The following is a 17,109-nucleotide window of genomic DNA, read 5'->3' on the forward strand; positions in this document are numbered from 1 at the left end:
GAATGTTTTCTTCTGAGCAGCAAGTTCCTGTTCAGAGCATTCAGACAACATTTTTAAGCAGAGATTTTAAGAAGAAGAAGAGGAGGTAGTCTCATTAACTGCTTTTAATAAGTGAAGCTTCCTCCTCACATCACCCTGACCTTGAGAAAACTTAAAATATTTCAAGTAACAGTTCAATCTGTACTTTTGAAGTGGTAACTTGACCCTTTTTGTTAAAATAATGATGCCTGACTTTTCAGAATATTGCAATTTTATACACTGAGCAGTTATAAAATGCGATATCATTCTAAAATACATGGACACCTGAAGTAAGTTAATAAATTGCTGTGAGCTGAGTTTTTTCTTTCTTTAAATTGCAAACTTTGTTCATGGTTTTTAACTCCCCCTCTGCAAACTGTGGTATCCTTTGTAAAGTTAAATTATGTTCCTGATCCCCTATGCTTATTGCTGATTCTTTGCATTGTGTGTGCCAAATATGTATCATTTTGACTAGAGAAGAATGCAAGAAGGATCTAAGGAAGAACTTAAAAAATTTCAAATACCTTAAAAAGTGAGTTTTGTAATCCTTTTATAAATATATATTTTCACTTCCCTGTCTGTAGGTGTAGGCTGTCAAAGAGAGCCTTATAAATGCAGAGATAAACTCAGTGTTACTTGTACTTAATAATCATAGAACAGAAGAGAATCATAGAATCATTAAGGTTGGAAAAGACCTCCAAAATCATTGAGTCCAACCTTTGATGAAACACCACCATATCAACTAAGGACATGAAGTGCCACATCCAGTTTTTTTCTTAAACATTTCCAGGGATGGTGACACTATCACTTCCCTGCAGAACCCATTCCAGTGCTTAACCACCCTTTAAGTGAAAAAATCCTTCCTATGTCCAACCCGAACCTTCCCTTGGTGCAGTTTAAAGCCATTTCCTCTTGTCCTGTTGCTGGCTGCCTGGGAAAAGAGGCCAATAGAAGAAGAGTATAATAATATTTTCAAAAATCAACTGCATTTTCTTTCCAAGAGAGAGTTATTTGGAGCAATGTAATATTTCTAGTTCTCTGGTTTCCATGGCAGAGCCAGTTTACATGAAAAATTTAGTATTTAAGTGATTTTGTTTGATTTCAGTGCTGTTGACAGCAAATGTTTAGAGCCCATGTATTTTGGTCCATGTGCTGTTGACTTTGGTGACCAAAGCAGTGAGAAACCTTTGCCTTGTTTCTTAATTATTTTTTGCTTTAATGGCCTCGTAAAATTATGTTTGTTCTCCATTTCTAAAAATAGCATTCAGTTAAAACCTTGAAGGAATCTATCAGTTTAGAATATTTGCATTCATGTAGGTCTATATTTACTATGTCCTCTCTACTTCTGTTTGTATTTCACTAGGAAAAGTAGATAAGTGAATTTAAAGTTTGTCAGTTAGTTTTGGATAATTATCTTTTGCCTACATTTTAATCTATCCCTGTGCTTCTATCCTCCACTGCCTGACAATTATCAGGACTAAACTGCTGTATCCATGTTATCATCAGTGCACAAACGGAATGAGAGCATTATAGACAGTTCATGTATCTTTACTCAACAAAAAATACTCAATAAAAATTCTTTTTTACAGCATCTTTTTTGATGCTGTTTAAGAACCTGATAGTTAAGAATTAAAGAGACTGTTGTTAAATTAAAATTGCTTTTTGGGTAGTACAGATAATATAACTTACTTTATAATAATGTGCCTCAGACCAGCTAAGAGGGGAGCCCTATGACACTTAGCAACAGAACAAAAACACTAGCATTAGCATTAATAACCAAACTTAAAAAACAACTTGAGTGAGTGTTAGCAGCAGCAGGTGGGAAGCCAGTGTACAGGCTTAAGTGTAGTGGTGTTGGTAAAATTGCACAATTGATAAGATACGCTCTGTGAAGATCTAATATGATGAAAAGAAAATTGAAATTATAACTTTTCTTTCATAACAGTATGTAAATAATGTACATGTTTACAACATATATATAAATAATGTAGTCTCTCTCTAGATGCACTGATGAGCATAGCAAAGTCAAGTTGTCTGTGTTTTATTCAAAGGCATTGGATAATTTCTCTTGGGGAAACATTTGAAAATAGTTAAGCACTTATTTACATAAAAATTTTCACTTCAGTTGTAGCAAAATAATTAATAATATTGTAACTGGAAGCAATAAATAAACAACAAAGATAAAACTTTAAAGGATCAAATTACCTTCTGCTAATCTCTTAATGAAATCTTTGGTATTTTGCTTACTCTTTCCTCTTGTTTTTCTCCCCAAAGTTTCAATGACATTATAAGAGCATTCACATACTTCCTCACGTGTGTGTGCTCCTTTTGTTGTGATATAAGTAGGATAGAAGCTTATAATGCCTTTTCTAATAAACATGAAATATAGACTCTGAAATTGTATTAGGCAAGAAAGCACCAGTTATGTTAGTTTTCCATATAATATTAACCAAGAAGTGATTGCTTAATGCAGGGGTGCTAAGATCCTTTCAGTACCTCAGATCACAGCTCATGGTGATCCACACTCTGGTGAAATGACTTAGCAAAAGCATATGCTGTGCCAGATGCCGGTGTTGGACATCTCTGGAAAACAGCAAATGTTAATGTGCTTGGGGAATGTTATCCTCAGGACTCTGATGGGGTGATCATGAGGTCATTGAAGACATGGAGGTTTGATCCCCTCTTTTAATAGCTGAAGTTTCACTGGCCACTTGCTGGTATTTTTGACAGAGGTTGATGAAAGGTGCAGTTCTTGGACCATGGACTTCGGTCATCCCAGCTACTCTGGAACCTGTCAGCTGATGTGCCATATATTCTTCTGTGTTTCATGAAAAGAAATGTTTTGTCTAGCTAGTCCTGTTCCTCTTCAGGTAATAAAACTTACCTAACTTTCCTGGATAGGATCCTTGCTGTGCTTTAGGCCTTGGAAACAACTGGGAGAAATCAAGATGAAGGAAAGCAAGCAGAGTGTCTTTGTTTAGGTCTTTCCTTGTGATGTGATAACCATCAGAGGAAGGAAAGCCGTGGTTTGCTCAAGATGTTCTAACTGTCATCTGTGTGCTGAAGTTTGCTTCATGATGGTATTTTGTGACTTCAGGAATCATATTCTGTGTTTCTGGTTAAGTCCTGCCATATCTTAAGCCTGAAATAGGAAACTTGTTAATAGTTCGGAGGTGACCAAAGGGTCTCTCTCTCTGTGTGAAATCCGTGTAGTTAAGAGCAGAATACAGATGGGGAGAGGGAATTGATTCTGGGGATTTGTGTTTGATTTGGGATATATGGTCCTGTTTATATCAATACAGTTTTGTACTATGTACATAACAGCACAGAGACAGGGTGGGGTTTTACTTTTAGAAGCAAAAAATGGATATGTAACCAGTGTTGTTGGGTTTATTTGGTTTTGTTAAATCTCGTTTCTGTGTCTGTGCTTTGCCTTTTCTGTTTTATTTTTCATGTAGTTCATCTTGGTTTAGTCCTTCTTTGGAGAACTTTAAGATGATCTAAACGTACTAATCCCAAATTGGACCTCACTTCCATTTAATAGAAACAAAAACTGACTGGATTTTTTTTTCCATTTTCTTTCCTTTTGTCTGTCATTAGAGGGGAGAAAGGATGTGTTACTGAGTCAGAAAAATATTGTGATTTCAAGTTCTTTCCTTGAGAAGGCACTGGGTACTTTCAGATGGTGTAAACCACATTGTACTGATAATTTGCTTATGGAGTAGCAAATACAATGGTTAATTTTAGTGTTATTTTTTCTGGAACCTAGTGCGGTTCTTGGCATGGAGATGCCATACCACAAGCAGTAAGGAAATAGCAATTGCTGCTATAGGAAGAAGCGCGGTGTAGTGCATAGAGCAGCCTGTATTGACTCCTGCGTTTGACTTCTGCCTCTGTTATTAACCTGCTACGTGGTATTAGGAAAGTTAATGAATTTCTTACTCCTCTTGTTGACTTAGATTGCAAGGCCTTTTGTCCGCGTATTGAGCCTCAGTTCATGTCAGTGTGCTTTGGTGCCTGTGGAGTCCTTCACTTGCTATAGTATTACAATTTTTACTTGCAGAGTTTCTCATTAGTTCGCAGAAACCCACTGTATTATGTGGAATCCTGAAGACACTTGAACAGTTATTCTACAAGAAGAAAGCTAGTAATAGTTTCCAGAGCATGGTTTAATATTGCATCTGGTCTTGTGCAACTGCAGGCTGATGCCAAAAGGGATACTTCAGCCTGTTCTTTCCCTCTCTTGCATCAGCCCCCAGTCCCAAGGTGAGTTCAAGGTAAGCATCTGATTCGGAAAAAAAACCCCAACTGCCTGGGAAGGAAAACTAAATCAGGACACTATGCTGGCCTGGCGGGACCTGTGGATAAGAAATTATTAGATGTAACAAAATGGACAAAGGCATAATAAGCAGCTGGAAGTAGGTGGGGAGAGTAGTACCGTTTCTTTCACCAACAGGTAATAAATGCACCGGATGAGACATAGCATGGAAACCTAGGCTTATTAAGAGCTGCATTTTACAACCATATTCTGCACACAGCAGAAGAGTGTCTTGCAGTGGATGTGACAGCCCAGCTACAGTTCTGCTGATGTTAGTTGCTGATACTAGGTGTTCTTCACTAAAAGTATATTTTTCTAATCCAGCTTTTTAATTGCCTTTTTTTTTTCTAAAGTAACAGTCATCTTTGTTATCCACATTATGATTTCAAGGCATATTTCTGATGCCTAAATATAACCTTTTATTTAATTCTAAATTATACTAAAGTCCACTTAACCCTGCAAATTGAGAGACAGGAATTGCTCTTGATGTGATAGTTTCTATAGACCTTTTATTCATAATTTCCCCTTTAAACTCTGTCAAGAAACTTGATTCATCCTTGAAAATTACTTGCATTATTGGAGTTGACTCTTTGAAGGGCATTTTTCACTACTGCCCTTTCTCTTAAAAATGTATACAAGAGATTAGATTGGCTTCTTTGATCTTACTTTCTTTGTGAGCCTCATGTAATAAGATCTTGTGTTGAAGGACCTGTATTTTCTTCCCCACTGACCATAAATTTCCATGAAACAAAAAAGGGTGAACAGGACTGAGGAAGAGACACACAAAATATTAATATGACTTTGGAAAATGTACTGACTAACTTTAATCAAGGAGCCTTTACACACAGTCCACACACACTTGCGAGGACATGAATGTTTCCTGTCAGTTGCATTTATGGGTGAGGTTGCCGAGTGTAAGGGAACAACAGTTCAGCAGCAAAAAAGCAAGTGTGCCTCTGAGAATGCTGCAGCCCAGCAGGGACCCTGGCTCTCAAACCGTCTGTGAAATTGACCTAGCCAATGATGTTGCTGAAATTTCACATCTGTTATTTCTTACTGCCCACTTCTTTGGCAACGGCGGCTCTTCATTTTTTCCATTATAGGCAGCTGCTGGAACTAGAAAGAGCTTGAGCTTATTTTCAGATGTGCTATATAGACTACGTTTTACCTTTCTTCCCTTCCCACCCCCCCTCCTTTCTTCTACCACATACTGCAGCACACTGACTTGTTTCCAAAGTGTAGGATCTGTGAGTTGCATGCTCAACATGTGTCTGAAGATAAGCAGATGTGTTACTCTTGTGCATACAAATAATTTTTTTTTAAATGTGGCCATCATAATGTCTGGGAAAAGAGATATTCTTAACAAGAAACTGTCAGTGAAAGGAGAAATCTATATACATTGTGTCAGGACTCACCAACATTATCATTGAAACCTGCTTTCAACCCTGGCTGACTAGACTTACTTTATGAAGAAAGTAAGTGCACAGAGCTCAGTGGTGGAGCCAGGTACTTTATTACCAACTAGAACTGAACTGTTTTAAATAAAGAATTTCTTTTGCATTTCTTGAGGCTGTCTAACCATTTTTCTTCAATGTCCCAGAGAGGAATTCTCTTACATCTTTCTGGCCCTTTCTATATTAAATTATTGGAGCTCTTAGATTACTTCCCAAAGCTATTAAATGGAGGAAGGTATTACAGCCTCTAAGCAAGCTGGAAAATAACCTGCTGATGGCTGTTCAAATTTTTGAGTCTAAAACTGTGGAATCAAAACGTAAGAATACAATATATTTTTTTCCCTGATAATTTATGCAGGCAGACCATGGAAAAAGCATTCAGTGATAGTTACAAACTGAGAACTGGCCAGCCTAACGAGCAAAGGTTGCTGGCTGAACTTGTTACCAGGGAACCACCAGCATTCCTTCACTGATTTTTAAATCAGCATGAGATGATAGAGATATGGCTTAATCAAGGACATCTACTAATACATGTAGTAAGGTATCCCTGACAGCTGAGTGCTGTGATCTGATTGTGCTGCTGCAGTTCTGCACAGGTGCAGTGCTTCCCTCAGAACAGCAGTCACAGATCCCTGCTAGGTAATGCAGAACGACTTGGGACAAGGACTATACAACAGTGAGAGAATATTATTGACTTTCAGTGGCATGGAATGGATGGGAGGAATGGGTGGGAAGGGATGAGGTAACATATCTGACCCAAAGGTGGGTCAATCTTATGCTATATATGCCTCCTAAAATACTTCAAGATGCCCATGAAAAATACCTTTAAAATTAGTATTTTATTATTTCTAAATATTTAAATGCTTTTCTGGTGACATATAGTTTAAGTGCCTGATAGAATTCTGTATTGCTGTAATTGAAAAAAATTGCTATACCAAATGTAGGCTGATTATTTTCTTTGATTCTACACTTTTTACATCTCTTTAAATCCATTTTTTTCCTAAAGGAAAACAGTTTCGTCTGCTTGTTGAAGGTTGCCATTGTCCTTTATCGGATGTGTTTTTAATCCACTTGTTTCAGAAATCATGCAGGAAGTTAAATATTTTCATAAAGATTCTTTTGGCGGTAAAATTTAATGCAGTAGACAGTGAAAAAATTTATAGTCTCTAAAGATTTATGGATGTTATTAAATGAGGGAAAAATCTTTCCCTGCAGATAATTTTTTTTTTTCATGTATTGGAAAAGTTGAATCTGAGAAGAACAAAAAGAAACTCTATGCTAGGGAGGTTGAAAACATGCCTTGAAATCCCACTAGTTTTCCAGGTAGTGTTGAGCATATTTCTCTGTGGAAATTGGCTACTACTCACATTTCTCCTGAAACTGTCAAATCTGTTAGAAGGATGATAATAAAATACTCTTGGATGGGCATATGACAAGACAACATTATACTTAATGCAATTAAAGCATTCTCTAGGTCTGCCTCCCTGGCATTCTCATGGATGGTTATCGAGTTCTTTTTATTTGTTACTATAATTTTTTAATGATTATTTTCCTGGCAGCTGGAGGGACTCTTCCTCAGAGTTACTACTAGCATACTAATGCTTGTGTAATATAGAGGGGATGCTGCTTTGTCTGCATGTGAAATAATCTAAGTGAATCAAAAGAAAATGGACCAGATGCCATGACTCTCACTTGGGAAGTCTTTATCCCATTTATTTTTACTTCTTTCAATCACCAATCTATGTGTATAATTCCTTCTTATTAAAGAAAATACGTGAACCGTAATAGCACACTTTAGTTTGTGCTACATTTCAGAAATTATTTCAAAAATTCATCACTTCTGTTTTAGGATGGTGCTCAGCTAACAGTGATAAAATAGGAATTAGGATTAGCTGTGCAAAGTCATATCTTTTAGCATATTTTGTGACAGTCTAAATGACTGCCGTGTTCTTTTTTCCAAATGTGTCTGGAGGCACAGCTCAAAACATTAAACCTATGGAAAGCCTGTCTGGAGGTTTGTGTGTTCCCAGGTATTTGAGTATCCTTAGAAGTAATCTGGTTACATTGGCACACTTCTAATATTTTAACCTATTAAAGCATCAAATAGCTCTACATACCATGAGCAACCTTCTAATGTTGCCCGAGTTCAATTCAAAATGACTAAAGTGTAATTATGATATGTTTGAAGTGTATTGCAATCATCAGAGAAAATAAATTGTTTCTTGGCTGAGACCATTTGTCATAGTCTAAGGAAACATCCAGAAAGGGGAAAAAAAAGGGTTTTCAGATACATAGATCTCCTTCAATAATACTCTGTAAAAGTGAGAAGTTTCTGCATTCACTTCTGAGTACTAAGTCTCAACTTCTCTGTTAAAAGCATTTCTGTTTTTAAAGTTGACTTCGTGGAGTTTCACAAAGATTGATGAAAATTAGAGCAACAGATTAAGAAAGGGATGAATAGCAAGCAAAAGAGTTAAAAAAATAAAAGCCAGTAGCTAGAGAGCAAAGAAACAAAGGTTGAAAGCTTAAGTCTCTGTCTCCCACAAAATAAATAACAGTTGTTGTTCTTCCCACACCCAAAGATGGGAGCTAGTAAACCTTCAGGTGTCCAAGTGTGAGGCACATAAAGTGCTAGACTCTTGAAGGAGCTTCTCAGGAACTTCTAAGGGTTGTGATGGTGTCGCCTCAGTTCAGCATTGTGCCCAGCTGCTGAATACTAGGGTAGAAAGTATAGCAGAGAGCACAGAGCAAAAACACTTTTGAGAAGAGTTTCATTACGTCATTTTAAAACTAGACTGTAGAAAGGACAAGAAATAAGCTTTATTAATCTGGTGCACTGGAAGAAAACCGCAGGGCTAGCTTGCTTTCTTGGAATGTAAGATGTGATGTTCATGCTTAGACATCTGCAAAACTTATGACAAAGTTTTTATTCGTTTTCTTCTGTAGGTTGATGATACCGAGGATATTACAGCTCCTACCCTGCAAACCCTTATTCACATGTAAGAAAATTCCTTTTGAGGGTGACAATCTGCTGTGAGCACACAGAGATATTCTGAAGTGTCTGTGGGAAAGGCACCAGGGCTGATACTGAGCTGGGTATTACTTTGTTCCATTTTCGCTTCTTCTTTAGGGGAAAAAAAAGTTATTTCTACTTGAAATCCACAGAAGTGTTTTGCATAAGTAAAGAGCTCAGTTCCTTCAGCTGTTGCTTTACTTCCCATTTGAAAAAATATTTTTAATCTAAAGAAGTACTTTGATTCCATTTTTTTCCATTTTTATTACACGCTAATCAAAAATTGTCAGCTTTATAATATATCATGCAAAAATTCTGTTTACTCTTTGAATGAGTTGTTCAATCCATCTTTGCCGTGACCAGTCACATTTTTCTCTAACTGTTGTATTTGATGACTAGAGAAACTGGGCAGCCTTTGTCCCCCTTTATGATTGCTGTTGTGACAGAGCAGCTGATCAGTGTGTTGAGCTCAGTCCACTTGCTGAGGCCATCAGCTTCATCTGAGGTTTGTTCCTGTTCTTACAGTTTAGTAACTGAATTTTGGTGAGAGCCCTTGAGTAAGGTGCAGTCCATTTGTTCTGCTAACAGCCCAGCTGTGGATATATAAAATCCCCTTTCCCTGTTGCTCCTTGCAACAACCGGTTTAATTGTTATGGGCTCATAGGAACCAATTAGATTAACAGATGTTAAAGGGAGCCAGTTTCAGGTCTTGGTGGGAAGCAGTAATTTGAGAAGCCTTGTGTAAGGGCTTGCTAACACCTAGGTGCAGAGTGTCTGGGTTTGAGGCTGTGGGTGCCATGAAAATTGCATCACTTTTCTCCTGTTTGCTGAGGCCAGATGGGGATGTTTGTAAGAATAGCAGCCAGAGCACATTCTTACTTATTTTGGTAAAAGGCAGCATATTCTAGAAGCTCATCCTTGGTTTTGTCACAGATTTCCTATGCTTCATTAGTTCTGTTGAACACTTACGTCCATGCTTGCTTGAATGTGTCTTGTGGAGAGAGTTTATTTTGGGATCTTTTTGGTTTTCCATGTTAAATGGCAAGTTAGTTAAAATATAAAATAGCCTAACAATTTGATGTGACAGAGATCTGTTAGTTCATCTACTTAATCCATGGCTGATTCGGAATTTCTTCCTGCTGGGTGCAACCTGAGAGAAAGTTTTAGTACTTCCAGTGTTGGAAATGAGGACAGGAGAAGTTTTCTTTATTGTTCATCTACTGACTTAAATTGTTTTGGTCAGTGCTGCAATAGCAGGATCTGCTCTCAGCAATGGGTCAGAGTTGCAGATGTTCATGTGGATATTGAAAGGCAATTTGTTTATGGCTTTTCAAAAACTAAGTAAGCGTTGCACAGATATTCAGAGGAGTTGAATTTTAAAATATATAAGTATGTCTTCACTTGTATGTTTTCCCTCTCACCTTCTGATTTATAAAGTGTTGATTCTTACATGCCCACTTGCACCTTGAAAGCATTTGAATGGCTTTGAAATCATAGAACAGAATAAGAGCTTTTAACAACCAAGGCCCAGTCACTATTGTTTACTTACTGATACTACTCATTAATTTTATTTGGTTGGTAAAAGAAAAAATAACCCAACCATAAGATTTAGCTTCATCTATGTCCCTCCAGTTTTTGGCTTGTTCCAGCTTATATGTGGGTGGAATGGCATACCATCACTATCAAAAGCTGTCCGATAAATAAATACTTGTTTTCCTCTGTAAGGAAAAAAATGGGAGTTCTTTCATTGAAATTTTCACACAGCAAAGAGGACACATTGGAATTCATGTATGTGGGTCTTGGTGCACATTCACTCAGAAATTACCATTAACAGATGAAAAGCACTTTTGTAACTATGTCTTGGTTTTGTTTTGCCAGAATTTGATAAAAAATAGTCTGGCATATGACCAAGGGTGTCGCCTGCATGCTTAGTGTCTTGATGCATATATGTAAGCTGACAGATTCCTCTCTGTCTCACCACAGTAATGAAATTGTAAAATGTAATTATGGGCACCGTGGCTGAAGCTCCTAAATGTGTGACTCAAGGAAAACACTAGATATGACTCATGATAAAATCACAAGAGCTGGAAATCATTTGAGCTCACTTGGTTTCGATAGGTATTGGCTATAGTTGCACATTTCTTTGCAGGATCATGCTTGTAGGTTCAGCTAGCAGCATATTTTTGTGGTATTATCCATGCTAATAAAAAGGAAATTAATAACACTGGGAACTGTGCAGTGGTATGTTGAGGATGGAACTTTGTTTTCTATGCCAGCTGATGAAATAGTATTGATTTAAGTAACTATACCCATATTTCACAAAGGGACTATATAAGTTTGACTTCATATTTGCAAAACATAATATATTAAATAATGTGGCACAGAACTTTACAGTTTGATTCATCGGAAGCTAATGTATTATAAAACATAATGTGTTTAATAACAGGATCACTTTCCAAAATAGGTCCATAAAGCTGGACTTTTGATATTCCTATGAATATTTACAATCTTATCCACAAGAAACAGAAGTCAGAATAGCAGACTCTTGGGTGAAGAGAAAATGAGACCATTTTCCACCTGAGTTTAATCTATAGATCAGTTCCATATTCTCAGCTGTTTGTGTATGTTAGTCCCATTTCCTAACTGGCGAAGAGTGCAGTGATGCAGTGTCTATTGTATAGATCCAGCAATTTGCAGCATGCCTAAATCACTGAGAATTATATGAAGTTATGTATTTTGTCAGATTTTCCAACCAGGGTGGCCTAATCCACCCAGTTTTTTAGACATTTTTAAAATGTTGGCGATGTTCAAACTTGGAATAATCAGCATAACTGTAAGAGTTGTTACATGATCCACCTGGATTTAATCCTTGAAGTGAGGAACAGCTGTGGCTTTTTCAAGAGCTATTCATACGGTGTTTGTGTGCATGCAATTAAGTTTGAACAAGGAAGGGTATCTCCATATCTATTGTAACACGGGTACACATCTGTCCAGTGTTCACTGAAAGTAGGTGTAAAACTCCAGTTGGCTTCAGTGAGAGTTACTTCACCTTTAACAGTGGAGTTATGTTGAAACACCTCATGCTGAAAGGGTCCTCTAGAACTTCACAGAATTTGGCATGTTATTTGAAAAATCCTGCAAAAAGATTGTTCCTAGAACACTATTAAGTAGCTTTATTTCTTTCGCCTCATTATATTTGAGACTTTTTTTTCCACCTCTGGAGTCTGTAAATCACAGGGTTAAAAGAGGCTCAGAGAGAAATTCATGGCTAACAGATATTAGCCATGTATGTTTCAGAAGTCTTGGAGAAGAAGAGAGCAAGAGATAGAGAATAGTAGATAAAACATTAAACCTTTTGTCATTACCCTAATTATTTTTGGAACAAAAGCAGTATTCATCTTTGGGACATGAGTGTATTAAGATGGAAAAAATCTGTTGAATCTTTTGTGAATGGCTCATATTCTCCTACTTTTTAATTTATAAATAGTTTGCAACTCACAGCTTAAGTTGTTAATATTCTGTGACTTGAGGATCAAGAAAAAGACCTATTCAGACTGAACTCTGTCTCTCAAAGCCTTAACAGTCTGATATTTGTATTACATAGTCTAGAACAAAGTCTGTTGAGTAAAACATTTATCATTTGATCTAAATTTATTATAACAGAATAGGTGTTTTTGCCATGGAAAAGTTATTTAAACAGTGATGGAATGGAGTCAGTTTGCTGAAGTGTGATGAACTACATGCCGCAGTAAGGAACATGTTATTTTAATTAAATGGATGCACAAGTCTTTGTGATCTTATTATTCTGATCAGCTCTTGATAAAGATCTAGACAGAGTTTTCCAGTTGCTAAAGCATTTTTCTGACTTGTGTGTGATGGCTTGCACAATAAGGGTTGACAGCAGCTATACTGGTAAACATACTGGCTTTATAATTTTCATAAAATAAGAGGCATTGTCCCAGATCATTATCACTACCTTTAGTTCTTAAATGTTACCATTAGTGTTACTTACTACTGGATAGTAGTTATATCTGTTAGTTATAGCTGAGCAGAATAGCCTGCTTGCTCCTTTCAAAGGGTAAATTGAACTGTGCCCCTCTGTTCCAAGGCAGAACTCAGCTTTTGGTACACAGCAGTTCTTGGTAAGTGACTTGTCCTTTCTAAAGTAGAAAAGGCTAAGGGGAGCTATAGTTTTGCAAGAGGAAAAAATAAAAACTTGAGATGCTAAATCACACAGACATATGGTAAGTTGTATGCAGTATATTGAATATTAGTGAATCAAGATCAGATTCCAGTCCTTTCTTTGCTGAGTGGAAAGCCTTCCTACAGCTATATTCAGAGAAAGGAATTTCGTGCTGCTTAACTTGTCCTTCTTTTCAGCCACTGTAGGAATATACTCCGGAGTTTGCAGTGTTGTAGAAACTGTAAATTATGTAGCTCCTGTCACTGCAGTATTCTAGCACAGTATTTTGTTTACCCATAGCTGCCACCTTGGAAATGCAGAGTTGCTTCATGCCATTCTTTGTTGTTCTAAGCCAACATTTACATGTTATAAAAAATAATTAGTATTCAAACATTAATTTTACGTCTGAGAGACAATTTGTAATTCTCTCTCTAAAAAGAGGGTACTACTGTACCTTTAGGGAGAGCAACCACTTTGGCTGTGGTGATGTATGACTGAAGTGGGGACAGTGAAGTTTGATCTGTAAGTTACAAGATGTTCTTCCTGAAAGTGAGTTATGGGTTTGTTGGTTTTTCTCATCCCAGGATTCATAAGAAAACACTAGCTGTTTGCAGAGTCTGTTGTTCTCAGGTTCGAAGTCTTACTGCTATCCTCCTCACATCTTCAAGATGACTTTTAGCTCAAAAAAGGAAAGAAAATAGAGAGGTGCAGAGCAGATGGGAGGCTGATGGATAAGCTCCTATAGCAACAGTTTGAATGTTGGTCAATAACAAGTATGCCATGCTTGTTTGGAAAAGGATATTGGGCCAACACTGTTTTGAAATGTGCTTTTATCAAATCTCTTTCTAACTTAGTAAAGTATTCTCCAGAATAGTTTGCAATTGTTTCAACTTGCCATTTACCAGCTGATGCTACCTGATAACAAGCCAATGAAGAATTTTCTGTGAACTTTCTTAAAACCTGAAACTTTATGAAATCAGTATTTTTCATAGGTCTGTATTACAGACTTTGACAAGAATGGAATTGCTGGCACAAACTGGACAGATTAGTTTGCTCTGAAACAGCGAACAAAGCTGGACACATTTCAGCCAAAAGTCGAGAGTTCTGTCCATGTTCATGCATACTAGGTAAAGATTTTTAAAATCTTGTCTTTGTTTAATATAATTAACTGTCGTGATGGAGGAAAGTTCGAATGATTTCTCTTCCCCATATAGACTATATCTTTTAGCTGTAGTGCATGAAGAGTTTCCTTGTTTTGCTTTGTTTTACATACTTTTGGGTTGGTTTTGTTTTGGGTGGATTTTTTTTCTTTCTTTTTTTTTTTTCCTTCAATGCAGAATTAAACATTTTTTCCAGGAATGGACAATAGCTGTCTAACAGACAAAAATACATTGCATACTAATGCTAAAAATCACTAGAAATACTTGGAAAAAACCTTCCTGCTATGTTGGTTAGGAAAGTGGGTCATCTGCATGTTTCATTACTGTGGTTTGATTTATATTGCCTAATTGCAGCTAGATTTTCAGGGCTTTAGAAGTATTCATTCCATTAGGAAAAAAACAGTAGTTCTTTGTTTAAAGAAACATTTCTGGTGGGAGGTAAGAAAGTCTGTAAATACACACACCTGTTTTGTGTGTGTACATCTTTGCAAAATTTTCACTGAAATATAAGTGCCTGTTGTATCCAGGGCCATTGTGGGTTGCTGGCTGGAAACAATTTGAGTTCTTGAATAAAAGCAGCATACACTGAAGCTGGATTCCTCAGTACAGTCTGTTTTGTTTGGTTTTATTTTAATTAATTTTTTTAAAGAAAGAATGTCTGCACATTAATTCTTCAATAGGAGTGGGAAAATATTAGATAAATTTGATAAAGGGACCTGGCAGGGTTTCATTTTATAACAAAACATGGCTTGAAAGTTTGGGGGTGTGAATCATATCTTAGTGTCTCTTTTTTGTTTAAATTACTTTTTTGGAAAACAAACTAGATGAGTTTGCTTGAGGGCAGTGTAGGATAGGATGGACAGAAAAATGTTCAAGTTTATGGTGGTGTGAATTTTCATTAAATTTTAGTGTGTGGAGTTCTGTATCTCATTTGTACTGTCAGACCTTATGGATAATGTCTCCTCAAAGCTGATGGGCATTAATGTCAGGCCAAGCCTTAGCTCCTCATTTTGGACATGCTGGTAACATATGAACAGCACTAGGAGGAGGCAATGCAGTGGCTTGACCAATGCTGCTGAGCATCCAGGACTGTCTTTGGTATGTGAAAGTGGTGATTTTTGATCTGGGATCTTCTGCAGTACTTTTATTTGGTATGCTGTTGTTGTGCATATTTATGTTGGGGCAGAAAATCTGTTCTGTTGTGTACAGCTCCTCTGCAGATATCAGAAATAAAATTGTGAGAAAAGAGAAATTTTTAGATCATCTTACTTCTGTAAACTTCCTGGTTGTTTGTATTAATTTTGGAGGAGACATCTGGAAACCCTGGCTCCAAAATGTTAAAACTCAGCAGGCAGCTATTAGTAAACATACAGAGGAACATCTGCAGCAGCTGCAGCATGAGTTTCTGTGCCTCTCCTCAAGACCTAGCTTCAATGACAACTTCTCTTACAAGCTATCTATTAAGACTTTGATGTAGAAGAGAAGAGAAGCAGATGTAAGATATGATCCTTCTGAGTTACTGGTGGGTATTACAATACAACAGAGATGCAAGTGGCTTAGCAGCTGTTTCCAGTTAGCCATGACTTCTTGTGTAACTTGGTGGTGATGCTTTAATCCAGGGATGGAAGAGTATGGGTTTCTCTTCCACTAATACAATGTAAATATTTGCACAGGAGAAAAACAATTATGCAGAGCATTATTCAGTAAGGCTGTGGGTCCCAAACACAGAATCACACTGATTATCTTAAAAAGAAAAAAACAATTGAAAATTTTGTAAGGCTAGGTGATTACATATGCTATCTTCATGATCATTTCCAGGCCATTAATATCTTTATATTCTATTATTTCATCCACTTGAATGTTTTCTGTTTTCACCGTACATTCTCCCATCTTCAGATAATAAATAATGACAAAATAATTACATAATTTTCCTTTGTTCTTCCAATGCCAGGCAAAATGGAGACATTTGCTTCTTTTATTTGTAGTTAAGTGTTATCGATCTCAACTGTGGAAGGGAAGAACAACCAACAGGACAGGCAGGCTGAGTGACAGGGTGAGCTTCCACAGCTGCTCCAGCTGACAGCATTCATGCAATGAGTTTTGCAAATAGTCAGGTCTACCAGTAGCAGCAGAGCTTTTGTTTGGAGGAAAAGGTACATGATTACAAAGAACTGACACCTTTGCATAGAGATTGAGAAAGTTTATCACTGGTTTTCTGGAAGTTAATGCAGGGTCTCTTTGAAAGAGGAGATAGGGCAGTGGAAGTTTATTTCTTCCTAGAGATGTGTTGATAGTGAGACAGATGGGTGTCTGTGACACAAAGTGTTAAGAGCATGCACTGGAAAAACATTAACTACTTGCTTTGTCTTGCTACGACTGTGGTTCAGGGGTCCATTTTATGATTATACTGGTAGACCAAGGTCAAATACACCCCTACAGAAGCACATGATAACTTGTATGGTCTTGTTTTTTAAAGGACCTCTGAACTGGATCTGTGTTATTCTGCTCTATTTATTTGTTAAAATGTTCTCATACTAGCTATTGAAGGAGGCAATTTAAAGCTTTGATGAGCATGGCAAATCTCTTCCTTTTGTCAGGACTGACTTTTGGGCTTTAAATGCAATTTTCATCAACTTGTGAGACAGCGTAAAGTAAATTTAAATTAAGCTTGCATCCTTCCCACTTAAACAGAAACTTCCTACTGAAAACAAATCTGACTTCAGGCATCAGCTTCTTGTGTGAGGACTTATCTTTGACTTGCCAAAAGATTGTCTTAAAAGATGTAAAAAGTTTTCCCTTGCTCTTAGGATGACAGCAACAACAGTGACAAATGGAGAGGCTGTAGATTGCTCTTCATGGGGGAGAGGTGAGTGACAGGGGAGGGAAAGGATAAAGTATCCTTTCTTTTTTCTTTGCCAAATATTATATTAACTGTATAGAAAGAACCTAGACAGAACAGGAAA

At 37.0% G+C, this 17,109-nt stretch overlaps 1 protein-coding gene across 4 annotated transcripts in view; it reads left to right on the forward strand.

The window, feature by feature from the left end:
• The window catches only part of LHFPL2 (LHFPL tetraspan subfamily member 2), a 121,005-nt gene that overhangs the window by 61,812 nt on the left and 42,084 nt on the right, over positions 1 to 17,109 (forward strand). Inside the window, exon 3 of one of the 4 annotated variants that reach the window (XM_042028873.1) lies at positions 8,737 to 8,886. The exons of 2 other annotated variants lie outside the window; for them this stretch is intronic. The gene's annotated coding sequence lies outside the window, so the exon portion shown is untranslated. The remainder of the gene's footprint in view (positions 1 to 8,736; positions 8,887 to 17,109) is intronic. One more of the 4 variants, XM_042028874.1, reaches the window with a different exon arrangement.

Source organism: Corvus kubaryi, unplaced genomic scaffold, assembly GCF_017639235.1.
Source record: "Corvus kubaryi isolate FWS band 111438036 unplaced genomic scaffold, C.kubaryi_AGA036_p1.0 37308, whole genome shotgun sequence".
Lineage (NCBI taxonomy): Eukaryota > Metazoa > Chordata > Aves > Passeriformes > Corvidae > Corvus > Corvus kubaryi.